A 19,675-nucleotide genomic window follows, 5' to 3' on the forward strand; every position below is an offset into this window, starting at 1 on the left:
GCGATTCTGACCAGAAATTTGGTTTGTCCACCTTTTGTCGGGGTTGAAAAGGGTGATTTGGCTCCATCGATGCTTATGACCAATTTCTGGTCTAATGGTCTTGGGTCCTCTGCCGTTAGACTGGATAAATAACCAGGATCAATACCTTTTACGTGTTTTCTCGCTCCGTCCGTCATGTTGAATTAGTGTTTCTTGCCGCCGACCAAAATAATTCCCAGCATGCAACGCGCGCTTTTGTCAACAATGAAACTCGCCTATTTTGTGAAACATTCCAGACAAAGCGATAACATTTCCACGCAGAAAAGCATTTGACGGACCCTCCACCAGAAAAGTTACACACTGCACCTTTATGCTCCACTTTCATATGTAAACAAATCTGTGCATTCCATTTTCAACCACCAGAGAAAAATCTGTTTGAGAATCAACCAAACCAACAAAACAGAGCAATAAATAAACAAATATTGAAGAGCCCACTGTAGTTTTTAGATCTCATCTGTTGGTCTTTGCTTCCACGATCGAGCTTCCTAAATTTTCACATGTTCCGGGGAAAAATGTTGAGAAATTTAAATGTATACATAAACCAAACCTTTATTTGTAACATCTGAACGCAGAAAAGCATTTGACAGACCCTCCACCAGAAAAGTTACACACTGCACCTTTATGCTCCACTTTCTTCTGTAAATAAATCTGTGCGTTCTATTTTCAACCACTTGACAGAGCTAAAAAATCTGTTTGAGAATTGACCAAAACAACGAAATAGAGCAAAAAATAAACTGTAGTTTTTAGATCACATCTGTTGAAAAAGAGTCTGAGCTTCCACAATCGTGTTCATTACTTTGAATTTCTACATGTTTTGAGGAAAAACGTGGAGAAAACTCATACAGTGCACAAAGCTGAGATTTGTAAATGTATACAGATACCAATTTTATATTTGTAAATATTTTTCTTACCATAGTTGAGTAGCCCTGAGTAAGTTTCAAACTTTTAGTGTACTTTTTGTGTTAATGGAAAGGTGTTCGATCACCTTTGAGCTCCAACGCCTTAAAAGTTTTCTGAACACTTGTGTAACCAACTAATTTCTCTTGGAAACAAAAATATCTGCCAAAATCGACATTCAGTTGTGCTTTGACAAACTATTCTTTGTACAAGTTATGACATTGCAAGTGCAGTTTTCTCCACTAGATGGCAGCAGACTCACACCACAAAGCTGAACTGTGAAAGCAATTATTGTAGTTCAAATAACATTGCAATGGTGTTTTTAATTGTACAACTCAATCAGATTTCACCAACAATGTCACAGTAAAAGAAATTCAAGCCACCCATGATCTGACTCGAACATGCAAGATGAAAAAATGGGTGATGGGTCATTTTAATTGTTAACACCGGAGTCAGATATTTAAAAATTGCTATGCCTTTCACGGTTATAAATCCAGTCTTCATATGCACACTTCACACAGCAGCGTTAATCCCATATTCTTATTCACACACGAGAGGCCTAAAACACTAGAGTGAAGCACTATCCTCTCTACATTGTACATTCTGATTGTAATAGGCCGTTTCACTCTCATATTCAGTGTCTTCATTATCTGGGCATATCATTTCTGTCTATTTCCATTACTAGAACGTGTAGACTCGTAGACTCATCCCTCTTACCGTCTTGTGTCAGTGTGAGGGTGAAGAGCCGTTTCTGCCTCTAAGGAGCTGATGTAATCACTAACGCAGCATTGCCACAAACTCACTGCCGCGCAACAAAAGCTGTCAATCAAAATCATCAAAACATCACATTTATAGAGGAAAGTTATGGGCCGTGGCTTATGTTATTTCTGTAACAATGAAGGATTTAAGTGCAAGTTGTAATGTCTCCCACATTTAAAGGGCCCATATTATGACATTCTCTGTTATCATGTTGTTTCTTCATCACAAACAGACCTGGAGCTGTGCTTTGTTTCAATCACATGTTTAACACACGGACACTGCATTGTAGGCAGTTCTTTGTTATGTCATGTGGAAGTGCTCCACTGTGTTTTTAAACTCTATACAGCTTCACTACAATCATTTGGATCATTTCAGCCCTGGAAATAACCATCTTTACTAAACAAAAGAAAAAGTAGCTCTGTTAACCTTAAAACAGCCACTTCATGACATCACAAGGTGAAACAGAGCATTTTGAACTTCGGAGATGTAGATAGACTAATAATAAAAAGGCTGTGTATGAATGTGTCAATGAAACAAACAACTCCAGGAATATTTTATAACATGGCATTATAACAAGGAGTAAAGCTGACAAGAGTCCATTGTGTGTACTGCAGGTAACCTGGTTCATGTCACATTGTTATGTGTGTGTCTCTGAACTGACTTCTTGGATACAATGCCAATCTGGAATGGTTCTCTCTGAAAGTGTTCAGAAAACACAGAACATTCTGACGACTATTTGAAGCTGACTGGTTAAGCCAAACAAGCCAGAAAAATCTAACTTTTGTTAGATCCAGTTGAGAGAAAAGCACAGGCATCTTCCCTCTCCACAAAGGCACTGACTGTTTCTCTCTACACTCTCTGTTTTTCACAAACAAAACAGTTTGTATTGATGCTAAATTAGGCTGAAGTACGCCTGTCAACATCACCATGTTTGTTTTGGTTGGTTGAAAATGAGCACTTAAAATAATACATCTAGTCTAATCCAGTGTACTTGCTATGTCCATATTAAATGACTAATTGTAGCTGTCACATATGCTCCAACTAACTATAGAACATTCTTAAAATTCAAACATTACCAGGAAATACAGCTAGTAAATGTTCAATATAACATCAACAATCCAGGACATCGGTTTCTGACGTTTGCACATCATAAAAATAATAAAACAATGAAATTAACATTCAAAATGTGTATTCAAATTATTCATAATTATTCATAATTATTATTCATAATTAAAGTGACACACGATTCTCTGACACTTCACCTTGATGCAGTTGTTCCTCTCGCTGACAGAGTCATTTCCTGTGACTGTCTGGAGGACACCATGAGCACAAATGTCCCATAAATCATGACTGACCCTGACTTTTAATCTAAGATCGGAGCGACACTGGGCCCATGCCTGGAACCACACCTCCTGTACATTTGTCAACACTCATTTGGGTTTGTTTGGCAGTCGCACTGAGGCCAGGAGCAGAGCCAGGCTCAAACTATTTTAGGGAACTGGATTGGAGCGATTACAAGCCGTTTGACAGGAAATAGGAACAGAGGAGACTATTAGAAGTGCCACAATGTGAGATAAATGGTGCTAAGGGGCTGAGCTGTCCCAGAGTGTCATCAAATTATTATTAAAATGAATGAGCGAAAACAAGAAGGGCCATTAGAACACTGTATAAGATTTGGACCTAACAAATCAGGACGGGAAGTCAATGGGGTGGGGAATAACTCAAAGATAACGTGACATTAGGTACGTTTTCTAGCTGCGGGTCTGCTACCTGCTCCTGTTCATGGAGATGTTACTGCTTTGCTGAGACTCATAAATGAACTCGTATCTATCAAATCTATCCATCTAATTCACTAACATGTTTTTATTGCTCAATAATACCTTGAAAACAGAAGTGGATTCGTAGAAAGAGATGAGTTAAATGCTATAGGGACACTTAGAGCAAAGCAATAGGCAGGATCTCCATGGAGACAAGCAGATGACGAAGCTTCCACCAGAAAAGTTTTAAAACCAAATAACCTATAAAGCCTGTCTCACCAGAAAGAATTCACTTTATTGAACCAGAGAAAAACAGATCTAAACAATAATTAGCCAAAACAGACCATCTCTCTAGTGATCTCAGTGTCATTATTGCCTGGCAAGTCTAGAATTATATGATATTTTTATACCGAGGGATGTCAGTGACGCATGTGAAACTGTGACGGAAATGTATGACTATTCGCAAATGGATTATTATTATTATTCTTCAAGAGATGTGTAATTTTTCCACAACAAAATGAAAGAGCAGAATGACATTTCTCTCACCCCAGAGTTTTTCAGTGCCCTTTGATATATTTTTCACTTCTTTTTTTCCCTCGTAAGATGACATAACTCATAAAATGACATCGTTTTGATATGGACAGATAATGTGTGTCCCTGATTGGCTAATGCACCTGTCAATCACGTCCATTTAAAAACAGGGGGATTAAGGCCCCATCCACACTAGTAAGTATTTCAGTCATTTTCGTTGCGGATGCAGTGTTCGTCCACACTAATACGATGGAAAACAGCTCCAGAGATCTGGTGCCGCCAGCTCCCACAAATTCATCTGAGTACGTATCTGATCTGGTGTGAGATAGTATTTTGACCCCCATAGTATTTTGACTCCGGGGTCAACATACCGTTATAGTAAAGTGACCCCTCTATAGGATTTTGACTCCCCTTACTTTTTTCTTTAGTAGTTACTTATCTGATCATTATTTCTCATGCAATTTACTTTTATTATATATTGCTACATATTCACTTTCTTTTAAGGTATTTTAAGGAATGTTTTGATGGATAACGACTTGGTATTTTGTGTAAATGTAACTTATTGTTAAAATGGCATGTACATAGCAATCTTGTCACTTTTTATATTGTATTTTACACTGTTATGGTTTTTAGTTTGCTCTGTTCAGATAATCCACATGTAATTTTAAGTGAAGTTATTGATTACAGAAACCATTTAACAAATCTTCTCCTGTCATCTGTTTAACTTCTCTATTGATCTTTAGCAAATCTTCTCATATCCCCTATTTAACTACTCAACTGATCAGCAGATTCCACATCATTATACTTCACTTTGAATATCTAACTAATTAATAATTACTTATCTCATTTTCAGTCAAATATGTGTTTAAACAACTAAGTCATTTTTAACATTCAAAAGTTATAATCGACATAAAAAATGCATCTGTGTTCTTCAAAAAACAGTTGTAAATATGTCAATATGTTTTAATTTGCAGATATAGTATTGATATTCAAAGTTTTTCTATAGAATTCAAGTTCTTTATTAATCAAATACAGATTTTCATACGGGGGTCAATATTCTATAGGGGGGGTCAACATACCATAATAGGATTCTGACCCCGGGGTCAAAGTACTATATGGTATGTTGACCCTGGGGTCACCTCACCGCGGGGTCAAAATCCTATACCACACCGGCACTGCGTGGACGCCTTAAAACGTTGATAAGCTCACGTAGGAGCTCTAGTCGCGTCCTTATTGGACCACGTCACTGTGACTTGTGCTTTCCTGACTCTCTGGGTTCGTGACATCGGTCATGTGGCACTGTTGCAGAAAACAGTTTAAACAATCAGATGAATGGAAAACAGAGTAGCTAGAACTACTTGCTAGTACACTGTCCACAAAAAGACTATTTTCACGTTTGCCATTTTCCTCAGCTCGAAATCGGCTGCTGCAACTTCAGACAGGGTTAGCAGAACATCCCTCTATCACAGAAAGAACACATATTCCACTGAGTCATGTCCTTTAGTCCGACAAAAGCTGAAACCGAATCAGTGCTGTTTTTTGAGTGCTTAGTTTATGCAAGTTGGCCATGTGGTTTTAATTTTTATTTCTGTAAAACATAGACAAATATGAAGCTGTGAACAAAGCTGTGTGGATAAGGAAGGCTTGCGGACACAGAAACGACATGTTTGGACGCAAATTGTTTCCGATACGGTGATACGGTGGTTCGTTTCAGTGTAAATGTAACCTCATACTTACATCTTCGTAAAGTATTGAAGAAATGTGTATTTTGAACCCCAGGCAATCACAGTCCCACATTATTTTACCATTGACATTCACTGCTCTGTTTTGACCAACAAAACAAAAACCTCTCACTAAACAAATTGTGGTCCAAACTATTGTTCATAAATCAATAGCCTCCGATAGCATCATAAAAACAATTGACTCACCATGAGCTACACAACATTGATTTGTGAACAATACAAAATGGCCTCTGCCCCTGGTGGGTGGTGCCGACAGTCTCATTCTCCTGAAAACTCTTGTATATTGAGTAAGTTGGGAGTGATTTTGTTGTGGATATTGGATTTTGGTCCCACACTGCTGGAGCCTGCCCTATTCGGCGCTGCAGGTCCTGTTGCGTTCTATTGATGTTGTTAAAATGCATTATAGACTCCACTGTTTCCCACTCACTGACGAAACAAGCTGTCAGCCAAATGCCAAGTCAAAACAGATACTGGAGACAGACGGTGCTCGAGGTTATGGCTATTTTGGAGGCAGGAATTTACATGCAACCAATATAGCTCTAATTTGTTTATGGTGTAGGTAGTTCTAAGAAGAAAGAGACCAACGTATCTGCAATATTGAGCTGATATTTGTACTTTTTAGTGTATTTCTTATCTGTCTTGAAGGTGCACTGTGTAGACAAGCAGGAAAGCCCTCCTAACTAGAAGGTGCCCCTGAATTGTACCCTTTATGAAACTAAGTTAGTTAATCTCTATAATATACACTATATAAATTACACATACAAGCTACAGTATATCTCAACACATTTGTTCATGCATACAAAGAAAACATGCAAAAATTAACTGTGCAACTTCTTCTGCTTAACCAACTCCATGTTATGGCACAGCAACAAATTCTGTAGCTTTCCAAGTTTCTTGTTTTGTGCTGCATATAAATTATCTTCATGGCAAGAAGATGAGGAAATAAATCATATTTCTTCCCAAATCAACAGTTACAGATGCTATAGGACATGGGGGAACAAGGAAGAAATAAAATATAATTTCATAGTAAATTTCTGCGAGCAAATGAGGATTAAATTGATTTTACATACTCAAAAAATGAGTGCCACTTTGGGACGATCTGTAAAATAACATTAAAAAAAGCCCAGCATTTGGTCTGGCTACATTCACATTTCATTTTATTATGATATAGAAGCTGCTTTTCTAACTCAATACATCACAGTGTGTGACGCGGCCGACTAAAGGCCGGCGAGAACGTCCCTGCTCTTCTGGGCACAGCAGTTACCTGTGTGCTGCCCAAGAGAAGGTTGCGTCCGGAGGGAGGAGGGGGACATTTCTGCCGAGAGAATGGGATGCTCGCGCTGGGACTTTCAAGCCAGGGGTACGCTCGAGCCGGTGTTCACTGTGTAACATTTTTTTGTGGAGGGTCTGCCACCTGTTTGTCTCCATGGTAGTATTACAGCTTTGTCTAGAACAGGGGTTTCCATCCTGTGGCTCGGGAGCTACCAGTAGCTCACCAAAGGATTTCTGAATTATATGTATTGTGCTTAATACCTAAAGTCTTATTAATAACATTAATAAATGGATAATGGTTTATGTTTAATGGGTATATAACTATACCCTGTCTAAGGCTTGCCATGGCTCCTTTACTTTCTTTTTTTTAAACTTTCTTTTTCTTATACTTTCTATATTTCTTTCTTGCAGACACTAAATGAGTGGTTCTCTGGCATTTTCGTTTCATAAATGTAGCTCACCAGAGGAAAAAGGTTGGAGACCCCTGGTCTGGAATGTTCCACAGTACAGATTAAACCTACCTTTAACAAGGGAGTCAAGCAGGTTACAGCACTACACTACATTACAATTCAGATCTGTTGAGAGTCTCCCCTGTTCACAGAATTATTCCATTTTTCAGCAACAGAAACACCTGTAATGAATAAATGCTACATGTATGTGCTGTGTATACAGTACATACCATGGAACATTCCAGCCAAAGCAATATCATCTACTTGGAGATAAGTAGGTAGCAGGTCAGTGCAGTGTGCAGTGCACCTTTAAACCTCCAGCACAAGCCAGTATTTTGTTTTGTCTGACCTCCTTCCTAAAGAGTCCACACAAGCTTTATTTGAACACTTTAATGTGAAGAAATAACTGCACTCCACAGCTCTCTTTTAAGTCTGTGTCAAAAAGGGGCTGTGGGTAAGTTTGTAGTACATTTTAATTACATAAACTGGAAAATAACAATCCTATTGTCCCAAAAATATTGGCAGATCTTACCCACCATCAGTTGCTCTGGATTCTAAACAATTGGTATTGGCATCGGCCGTGAAAAAACCCGTATGGTCGAGCTCCAGTTCCAAGTTCCATATTAATGTATCATATAATACAATAATAAGAACACAAATGCAAGAATTTAAATACAGTGTTGAACTTTAGCAGTGTTCAAGTGAATTCAATTGCATTTGTACAATAGGAGAAATAAAGGCAAACTTATAACTTTGTTTCCTCATCAACACATATGCGGGGAGATGTTTTGTATTATTCAAGCATGTTTAGCACACAAACACTAAAGGTAAAAGGTAGCTGTTCACTTCAAAACTACAGCTTCATGACATCACAAGGTGGATCAGAGCATTTTGAGTTTGCGTAATATGAGACCTTTAACTTGGGAATTATGTCAACTCAAATATAAACAATAGAAACGTGCTTTAATGTATAACCTATAACATAATGTACGATAAACGAGATACTAGAAGGGAGCCTGTTGTGTCATTTTACAAAATAAACAGTAAAACAAATTCTGTGTTATCTCTAAAAATACACCTCAAGATACAACGGAAAGAAGGATTATTCACAGGCTTTATGTTTACAAAGCCAATGAAACATGATTTTTTTATTTATACTTCAAACTGGCCTCTGTGATCTTCTATTTACACTTGAATCTCAGCGCTCCTCAGGCCTGACCACAGCCCTGCCATCTGAGGTAAACAAACCTGCACATGGTTAAGCAAGACTTATGATGCTTGGCACGTACCTGTTCTCCCTGCACCCCTCGCTCACCTTCTCTCCTTTCCCTATCTCTATTCTCCCCCTCCTCTCTCGTCTTCCTTTCCTTCTTCTTTCCTCCCTTTCTCCTTTCCCCCATGGCCCTCATCTCACCTCTCTCCTCCCTTTCCTCTCCTCCTTCTCATCTAGCTGTCTCTCTATTATCCATTCTCTCCACTCTGTCTTTATTGACTCTCCCCATTCCTTTCTCTCTCTCCTTTCTCTTCTTTCCTTCCTCTTTTCTCCTCTTTCTTTACCCCCATTTATGATGTTGCAGGATACAGAGCAGAGGCACTTTTGTCTTGAGAGCTGTTACTCCCCTAAAATTGGCCTGACACCGGATCTGATCACCCCAACTAGGGACTGATGCGACTTTTTCAGTTCCAATACCGTTTCCGTTTCGTACTATGGCTTTAATATCAGCCGATACCAGAGCACAGACTGAAAACATTTCTTTAATACAAAAATAGCATAAGACAAAATGATCTAAATGTGTTATGTAACTGTTATTTATTTCTCATGTCACTACAGAGCAGCTTTGTATAAATACAACTTCAAACATTATGAGACTTTCTGGGTCAACTACGACCAGTAAAGAGTCTTACCACATCAGTGTGTATACGTCCAACCAGGATGTCGGCTGAACCAATATTTGGAACCTCTGTTGACTTTTAAAAACTCCATCCAGAGTATTTCACAGGATAATTGCACATGCTTTTAACACTTATATATATTTAATCTGCAAATGTTTCATTGTCTTATGGCTCCGTTTCATGTTATGGTTGATGTGTTAGTGCTTCTGTTTTATACTGCCTCTTGGCCAGGTCATAATTGCAAGTGAGAAGGTGTTCTCTTATCTTATCTGGTAAAATATTGAATAAATAAAATAAATTAAACCAATATTTGGAAGCCGATATCTGATCAAGCGATTTTATTCACTATTGTGGCCATTCCGGCTTGTCAAGGCCTGATCTCAGCAAGTCCGGGCGTGGGTAGTACTTGGATGGGAGACCACTGGGAAAATCAGGTGCTACCGTGGGGCGCCAGTGGCAAAAAACTGTCACTGTGTCCTTAGGCAAGACACTTCACCCACATTTCCTAATATGAAAGTGGTGTGTGCATGAGTGTTGGTGGTGGTCGGAGGGGCTGATGGCGCAGATTGGCAGCCTCACTTCCGCCAGTCTACCCCAGGGCTACAGTATTATCTTACCACCACCAAGTGTGGAGTGAGTGAACAATGAACTGTAAAGCACTTTGGGTGTCTTGAAAGGTGCTATATAAATGCAATGATTAATGAGTAATTAACTATTGGCGCTAATATCCAGAACCAGTATCAGATTGGTGCATCCTGAAACTGTTTGCACTTTGCATTATTGCTTTTAACTGCTCAATACGATTTATTCGCACTTATGCCACAAACCAAGAAGACCTTTGGAAAGATGTGATGGCAACATCCGGTGTATTTCCCGACACTGGGCTCCCCAAACCGACTGTGATAAAATCCACTGAAGTAAAAGTCATCAGTGGTAAAACAAAGACTGCGTACGTATGTGCTACTTCTAACTGCATGTACCCAATGCACTCAGAGCTGTGAGTCAGTGTGAAAATTATGAAACTGAGGTATGGTTATAATAGTTGATTAGCCGAACATAATGGAACGCTACAATGACATGTAGGTGAAGAAAACTGGGCCGCTTTCTCATTTTTCTCAGCATTTGTCAGACTTCTACCGTGAACAGAGCCCGCCCGAAGTTGTCATGTCAAACTGCATGTTTCCAAACGTCTTTCTGGTTTGTGACGTAACCGTGAATAGTAGGGATGTAACAATAACAAATATCGTGATATTGTATCGTCAAAGTTCTCACAATAATATCATGGACCATCACAATATATCGAATTACGAATTAAGTCTCTTTGCTTAAATTAAGAGTTACAGAGGGAACTACATAGACCATGATCCTTTGCTCCATTTCAGTGCAGACTACATGAAGAAATAACAGTTCTAAACACTTTTAAGTCTTAGTTCTTTGGGTTAAGTCTTGTCAAGGCATTTTAAGAGAAAAAAGTAGCATATTAAGAGTTTTAGCTGTTTAGTCTCCACAAAATATCGCAATAAATATCGTACCGTGAGATGTATATCGTACAGAGAGATTTGGATATTGTTACATCCCTAATCGTGAGCCTCCCCTCCATATCGTGAGCTTTCCTGCAATATCGCAATAAATATCGTACCGTGAGGTTCATACCATGATGATATCGTATCGTGAGACTTGGATATCGTTACACCCCTTGTGAACAGAGCCCACAGTATATGCTTTAGTTGCTCTTCTGGGACAAATAAAGTGATAGCGATTGATTAAGGGATTCTACCCCCTCCGCTCCTCTGTTCTTTATATCTCTTTCCTCTCTAATCCCTCTCATCCCTCCTTCTCTGGACCATCAATTCAGAACTGTAAGAGTAACACAGTGCAGGAGAAGTGAATAATACGTATTCACCAGAACAAGGCGACGAAGTAATGGAGTGATGAGCCGATAATGACAGGCCTCTGGTACAGTTCACAACAGAAACACAACGATATCCTCGAAAACCATTACAGAGCGCCGGGACTGTGAGGTTTAATGAACAGCAACAGACTCTAAAAATAGTCACATTATATTCTACCCACAGCCCTGTCTGACATGCGCTCTGAGAGAGAGGAGAGGAAGAAAGGGAGAGAGAGGAATGGAGAGAGAGGTGGGGCAAGAGGAGAGAGAGAAAAAAAAATGAGAGAGTTGGACAGAGAAAGACAGAGGGGGGAAGGGAGAGAGATAGGGAGCACGAGGGAAGTGATGGGGGGAGAGAGGGAGAGAGAAAGAGGGAGCAGGGAAGAATTAGAGAGAGACAAGAGGGAAGAAGCAGGAAGAGAGAGAAGGGGAGAGAAAGAGAGCAGAGGTTTTTTATGAATGAGCCACGTAAATCAAGGCTAATACAGGAGGGAGTGAAAGCGCTCAAAAGGATATGTACACTGAATGAAAGCTAATAGCTAATATGACAGAAGGATTAATATAGGATTTGGGTTATGTAACCACAACAACAGAGCAAAGAGTAATGAAAAAAAAAAAAAGACTTGAATAAAACTGCACTTAATTACAACTCAAAGCACTTTGTACTGCAAAGACGCACTGTAAGTTTGAGTGACACATCTTTATCAAGGTATTTTCTGAATAATAAAAACACCTGTAATAGGCTCTATTCACGCTTATGTCACAAACCAGGAAAATGTTTGGACTAGGGATGGGCATGATTAGTCAACTAATCTATAATTGATCATTAAGAATTTTGTCCATTATGTAAAATTTTAATTGACAAACTGAATGTAGGTTGCTGTGTGTAGCATAAGGAGACGAGGCTGACAGCGCAAACACTGGACTTGTGGTCTTACAGTCTCATGTTTCGGTTCTGACACCTCCTTGGAGATCACTGTACCACTCAGTGAGTGCGATTACATGCACATCAGAGTCCCAGTTTCGTCATCTTGCATGTACACGCAGTATCCTAGTCACTGCAACATAAAGAGCTGCGCTAAACCTGCACACGTCTGATCTCTGAAAACATGAACAATCTCACAGACTCAGCATCAGCATCATCAGTAGCATCCCTCTGTCACAGAAAGAACACCTATAATTCACTTAGTCGTGTCCTTTAGTCCGACATAAACTGAACCGCATCAGCGCACAAGGAAAGAGCAGTTTTTTTTTCAGGCTTACAGTTTATGCAAATGAGACATGTGGTTTTAAGTTTTGTTTCTGTAAAATGTAAATAAATGTGGCAAAGCTGCATTAAACACATTATAATGTCAAACGGGCTGATGTGGCTCTAGAGTGGTTATGGTTTATATGTTGTAAAGTTGAGTTTATTTATGCAGATTAGTAATAATGATAATTTTAATATAAAACGTTAATGATTAATCAAAAAACAATTGTTAATTCTCCCGATGATCGATTAAAAAAATTCGAAAGCCCATCTCTATTTTGGAAACATTCAATGACAACTTCCAGTGTTGTTCCTGACACTGGGTTCACCAACCAACTGTGATAAAACCCACTGAAATAAATGTGATCAGCACTAAAACGAAGACTGCATACGTATGTGCTGTTTGGAATGATCTTGAATTCTATTCTCCAGCTCTTGTAATCACATGTACCCTGTGCGCTCGGAGTTGTGTGTCAGTGCGGAAATAATGAAAACTGAGGTATGGTTGTAATTGTTGATGTTCCATTATGTTCGGCTAGAACATAATGGAACGCAATGACATGTAGATGAAGAAAACTGGGCCATTTTCTCATTTTTCTTAGATTTTGTCAGACTTACTACTGCGAACAGAACCTACCGGCAGTTCACTGGAAAAAAACAAAACAAAAAAGCAAAAAAAATCTAGTCAAGTTAAAAGGATTTAACTCAGCTTGACAAGTAAAATGATCTACCAATGGAATAAAGGTGTTTGTCTTAATTCAAGCAACATTCGATTTTGTTTCTTATTTTAAGTGCAAAGAGTTGTTGTTTTTCTTATTTTAAGTATAGTAAGATGTACTTTCATATTTTAAGTACAAAAACTCTTATTCCACTGGCAGATCATTTCACTTGTCCAGTCTTTCTTCAATTTATCTGAACTATGAGTTATCTGACTAGATTTTGTTTTTTGCAGTGTTGTCATCACATTCCAAATGTCTTCCTGGTTTGTGACGTAAGCGTGAGTCGATTCAGGTAGTGTAGTCGACCAAAGACATGCCCTGCTGACTGATTGGTGGACTAAAAAAGGGGGCATGACAAAAAGCTCTCAAAACTATTACATGTGCATATGTATCTAATCCAAACTGCACTCCCAAGACAACTGCATGGGAGTTCATTCAAAAACAACAGCAATACAAAAATACTAAATCGCTAACTCACTCACTCACTTAAGATTAAAAGAGTAAATAGTATTGAGCAATCACACTTTCTACTGTTAGTTTATGGTGGAAGAGATTAGTGCAAGTTGACCGCCTGACCCAGAGCTATAAAAATACCATCACAGTTGAGTCAGTGAATGATGAGATACAATGTACCTCTGAGTGTCAGTAAAAGCACTATTACACAATGGAAATAATAATAATGATCACACATGGGGGTGCTCTGCCTATGTAGTTTTTGCCTATGATGGAATGTTTAGCAGTTACCATGGTGACACAATGCACACACAGCAATAGCTACCAAGAAAGCTTTGAAACTCAAGAAAAAAAAACACATATTTAGGAGCCTGTGATCAATATGAGTGTTCATGGTCTCGTTTAGATGTTTGATTTTTAACAAAACTGTGAGAAAGACTAACAGAAAAACAGCAAATGTATGATGTTACCTGACAGCACAAATCAGCTCATCTGTTGTAGCTCCAACTGAGTGTGACAAAGTGGACCTTTGTCCCATTAAACGGGCCTTCATTTAATTTGACACGTGTTCATTTCTCATTTACCATATACTACCACTGCATTTAATCCTGGGTTTAGTTTTGTTAGTTCAGTGAAAATATCAAGCACACATTGTTAATTTAAATATACTTTATTTCAGGGGTGGGCAATTATATTTTCCATAAGAGAAAATGACCATGACTGTGATTTTGGTAAGCAAAAACAGTATCAACACGTCAACATCAACATCGTCAACAGTTATCGTTGAGTTTTAACTTTTCAAAGTAACATTTTTGATCCTCAACATTCGGTGACTTAGAGTAAGATGAGGAAGTCATTTTAAAACAATTAAATGCAAAACCTACTTCAAAATAAGACGAGTTATCTCATGACACAACACAACTGTCAACACAAACGAGCGGCCCCACTGACTTTTTGCCTACCAGCCACTGTGTGCAGGCAGAAAAGCCAGAGGTAAATAAAAAACAATGTTTTCTTGTATGGAGCCACATGAGAAACTGAAAATATTGTGGAGGGACAGGCCAAAATGCTTAACTCTATTCTGCATAATATTAAATGTATTTCTTCATAAGTAAAATATAATTGTTTTGATGAGCTGGTCAGACTAGTAAGAGTTTATGTTATGTTAAAAGTGAGGCTGCCTTACAAAATATGTCATTTAAAAAAAACACATCTAAAATAAAAGCCATGCAGCTTTAGTCCATGCATGAGGTAAAATTATAAAATATGTTTATTTTGTAATTCCAAATGAGCTTAAATGGGCAGGTCAGAGTCAACCAAAGGGCCATGTGTGTAATGACCAGGTCTGCTTCATTTGTTAATTCAGTTCAGTTACATTCATATCCACCTACGTACCTGCTGCTCCACTTGGTCTGGAGACAAAGGAGAGGGCGTGGCCCAGGTTGGCCATATTTACAGCCTCTGGGGGAGGCTGTGGACCAGACCATGTGGAGGGGAGAATTAGTTTCAGTTTTTGTTTCATTGGTTTTGTATATTTGATTTAGATATTTCTTTGTTTAGTTTAGACCAGTGTGTGTAGACTAGTGTTTAGACTTAGACACTGATAAAGAAAAGGGTCAGCTTTTTAAAGTTACTGTATGGTCTGCTAGGAAGTTTGTACTTAACTGAGGAAAGGACTTCCTGTTGAGAGGTATAAAAGCAAGCAGATTTGTCCATTAGGAAGAGACATCTGTGCAGTAAAATCAAATGCACTTGACTGTTGCTTATTTTAACAGTTTATTTGTATTGAACTTATTTTACATTAACAATAGAAGTCTATTTTAATAACTTTTGTCTGGTCAAATACATTTTTTCATCTGCTGCTTACTTCGACCACATTGAGCCAGCTTTCCAGCACTAAGTCAGCCTTTTTGGTGAGTAACAGAGCTTCAAACACAGCAGTGCCTACAGTTATTAGCACACCTCAGAGAGTGTTGACAACACCATCATGGAGTTATGTCCGTCTGTGTGTCTAAGTAGAGATCCGTCAAAGACAAACATTTGGCCACTACAGCTGCTCTAACCTCGTGTTCATTTAGCAGGTGGAAGCGGAGTTGTTGATGAACTGTGAAGTGTCTAAATCTACACAGAGAGAGCAAAGGGGGCATTAGACTCCAAGATTTAGTTTTGGTGCCAGTGAAGCAGTTTGAGTCTGGAGAAGTGCCCTGGCACCATCTCAACACAGATTACAGTGCACAGTGCAGCAGCTGCTCTGGAGGAGGCTGCACAAACCTGGAGCTCATTCAGAAAGAAGTCCATTCATATTCTGTGCAAAAACAAGAACCAAGTATGAAGTTTTATTTGACTGGCAGATGTCTTACACTAAACTGGTCAGCTTTCTTCTATTTGTGGGTTTCAGCTTCCTGCTACTGTATACGCAATATTTTGAGGACTTTTTCCTATTCAAATGTTTTGTTTTAAATTGTTTATAGCTATGGTAACTGTCCTAGATTCTCAGCATTCTGAAAAACATGGATAAAGCTTTTATCAATGAAGATGGGAAGCAAAAAGACAAACTTCTATCTCACAGATGCTTCCTACAAATGCTCTGGCAAAGCTCAAAGTTCATTTAATATTTGAAAAGTGTATTTGCTATATCATATTGATACTTTGCAGCTGACGTCATCAACATTCTGTGGGGGTGTGATGTTAACTAGAAGCACTGCTCTGTCTGAAGTTAAGACTTTAATCTGACCTTTGTTTCACCACAATCTGACCATAAAGAACTGACTGAACTACATGAGATGATTTGTCCTTTAAACATGAACACTCATGGTCCTGCACATACATGATCCGTGTACCATTCGTTCTTTTGAATTTCAATTAAGAACAAAATATAGTAAAATGGGAAAACAGTTTGTTTTCATTATTCCATTTTAGTGTCAAAAAAGACCTTTAACCTTTTTAATTTTGATATTTTATTCTCACTGGTTTATTTGCCCTGGAAGTTCTGCTGCTCAACCATGGATCTATAATTAAAACTATTTTTATTATAGTTCTATGGTGTCAACTGAACAAAGTTTACCGCTGCTACTTGTTTCTCATCATGGAGTTCAACAATTACTTTTTAAGGTGCGAAAGTAAACATGTCGCTGTAAAAGAAGAGGACATGTTTATCCACAAAATTGCAATGATTTTTCAAGTAGAAGAACTTCCGGGGCAAATAAACCAGAGAGAATAAAATACCAAAATTAAAATAGGCACTGAGACTGTTTTCTTATTGGTGTTATTTCAAATGAACATTAAATTAAATATTGGAAATAGAGGTTGAAATCAGTTTTTTTCTTTTTTTTTTGACTCTAAAACAGAATAATCAAATAACATTAAACTGTTTTTCCATTTTATTGTTTTTCGTTCTTAACTTAAATTCAAAAGAACGAATGGTACACAGACCACACATGTAGAACTTCCCCAACGTGATGTCATTGCAAAGTATTGTGGATAACAGTTTAGGAAACACATTATGTATGACCTATGCATTGTAATTCCTTTTGCCTCACAACCAAACTCCAATCTTAAGTCCTCACACCTATTACTTATTAGCATTCCACCACGAAGGATTTTTCTCTGTACGTAAACCTCTTTATGTTTAGTAAAGTAGGTCATTATTGTGTTATGGCCCAACAAAATAGTAACAAAGTCCACAGGCGTATAGCTACTCACAGGGTACAAGATAAACACGACTCTGAGAAGCAGATGGGTTTGTCTTTTCACTGACTGGCAACAACTGTTTCAAAAGAGATTTCTTGTGACTGATGTATGAATTTTTTATGGATTTTTTGAGAGCGTAGCACTTAAAGGCCCCATATTATACATAGTTGACTCTTCTGAGCTTTAAAGGGACAGTCTGGAATTTTTGTCATGGGGCCTCATTTCCTAGTGAGCCAGAGTGTTGGAGACGTGTGGAGACAATTTTTTAAATATTCCATCCAGTCCTTGTATTTACAGAGGTCACTGGTGCTAGGCTAGTGCATGTCAATGGCCATAGTTAGCCTGCCACTAAAAACAGTCTTACCCACTCCACAAAACACCCGAAGCAAATCTATTATTACACCAGACTGTCGATGTGAATGTCGGTGTTGATAGAATAACGTTTGAAATAAAACTAACCTTGCACCACATGAATCATCGCATGTTGAGGGACTATTTTTTCATAAATCAGTCCGCCGCTGCCAAGCTTTCTGTCAGGAAGTACAACTCGCTGCTGCTCAGACATAAATCCTTCAAATACAAGGTTGGTTTTACTTCTAAAATTATTCTATCAACACAGAGATTCACATTAACAGTCTGCTGTAATAACTGTTCTGCTTCAGGTGTTTTGTGGAGTGGGTAAGACTGTTTTTAGTGGCAGGCTAACTATGGCCATTGACATGCACTAGCCTAGCACCAGTGACCTCTGCAAATACAAGGACTGGATGGAATATTTTAAAAAGTGTCTCCACACGTCTCCAACACTCTGGCTCACGAGGAAATTAGGTCCTATGTCCAAAATTCCAAACTGTCCCTTTAAGACATGTTGTTACCTCATCAAAAACAAACCTGGATTTGAGTTTCCTTCACACAAGTTTGAGAAATCCTGCATTATTTGTCTGTCTACATCTAAATGTAAAGGTACTTATTTACAAGTGTAATACTGATGTACTACTCAGTTTAGTTTCTGGAAGAGGATAGGCCATCTGCTTGTCTCTGCAGATGATCATTCTGGGCAAAGCAATAACAACGTATTTATCTCCATGGAGACAAGCAGGTGATGCGGGCATATTGTAAAAGCAGCAATTTGTAACTGATGGAGCTTTGTACATCTAAGTGTAAGACTTTTTATAATTTGCTCAATGCTAGTGACGCATATCTCTTTCTTCTGTGTTTACAATGAGACCTCGACCTTTAAGTGAACCTGCTTAATCCTGTCTTTTCTTATTTTCATTCACTTGTAACCATTACGTGTTCTTTGGAACTTTTGTTAGGTGCTCTACCACTTTTCTGATGGAGGGTTTGCTGCTTCACCCATTTAATGTGTGCCTTGAATGTACCACAGTATGGCAGTGCACTTATCTGTATCCATAGAGAGAAAAATGGAAGATGGAGAAAGAAATGCACATTGTGTTTTTGATGAATAAAAACACCTGCAAAAAATAAATGCAAGACAGATAAGTTTACTGTAGAAAATTCTAGGAAGGGCTGTAGTCAACTAGAGACATTTTTAGACATATCCTACTGATTGATTATTGATTAATATTAGTATCTCTATGTCTCTGACCCAAACTACCCCAGAGTCCATCCAAAAAACAACTATTTATACTACTTTGATTTTGAGTATCTGCCGATACAGAGTCCCGATCCGATACTTCTATAAAACATTATGAAATGAACTAAGAGCAAAGAATAAGATCCAGGATGTGTGGGGGGATCAGATTGTATTGATTTCAATGTGTAGTATTTGGGCTGAACGTGTGAAAAATCAATTGTCCAAAAATGTTATTAACTTTTCTAACCATACACCATCATTGTTGAAAATCTTGACTTTTATCACAGTCTGGTCTTGGAATGTGTAACTTAGTAAATTGAACTGGACAAAACAGGAACCAGACGAGAATCAGATCAGACCTGAGACTCGACTCTGCACAACCTAGAGTTTGTATATTTGATATTAACTGTGTCCTTAGGCTAGACACTTCACCCTAGTATTAAAGTGGGGTGTGCGTGAGTGATGGTGATGGTGGTCGGAGGGACCAATGGCGCTGATTGGCATGGCAGCTGCTCCTCTGTCAATCTGCCCTAGGGCAGCTGTGGCTACAACAGTAGTTTACCATCACCAGGTATAGAGTGAATGAATAATGCTGAATAATGCCCTGTAAAGCATCTTTGTGACAAAATGTCTGTGAAACGCGCTATATAAATAAAGACTTACTTACTTACTTATTATATGGAAGCATGTGCATTACATTTGAAACATTTAGGCTCATCTGTGATATCCAAATAATACAA

The sequence above is a fragment of the Boleophthalmus pectinirostris genome, unplaced genomic scaffold (genome assembly GCF_026225935.1).
Source record: "Boleophthalmus pectinirostris isolate CB_2022bp ecotype Guang Dong unplaced genomic scaffold, ASM2622593v1 HiC_scaffold_21, whole genome shotgun sequence".
Classification (NCBI taxonomy): Eukaryota; Metazoa; Chordata; class Actinopteri; order Gobiiformes; family Gobiidae; genus Boleophthalmus; species Boleophthalmus pectinirostris.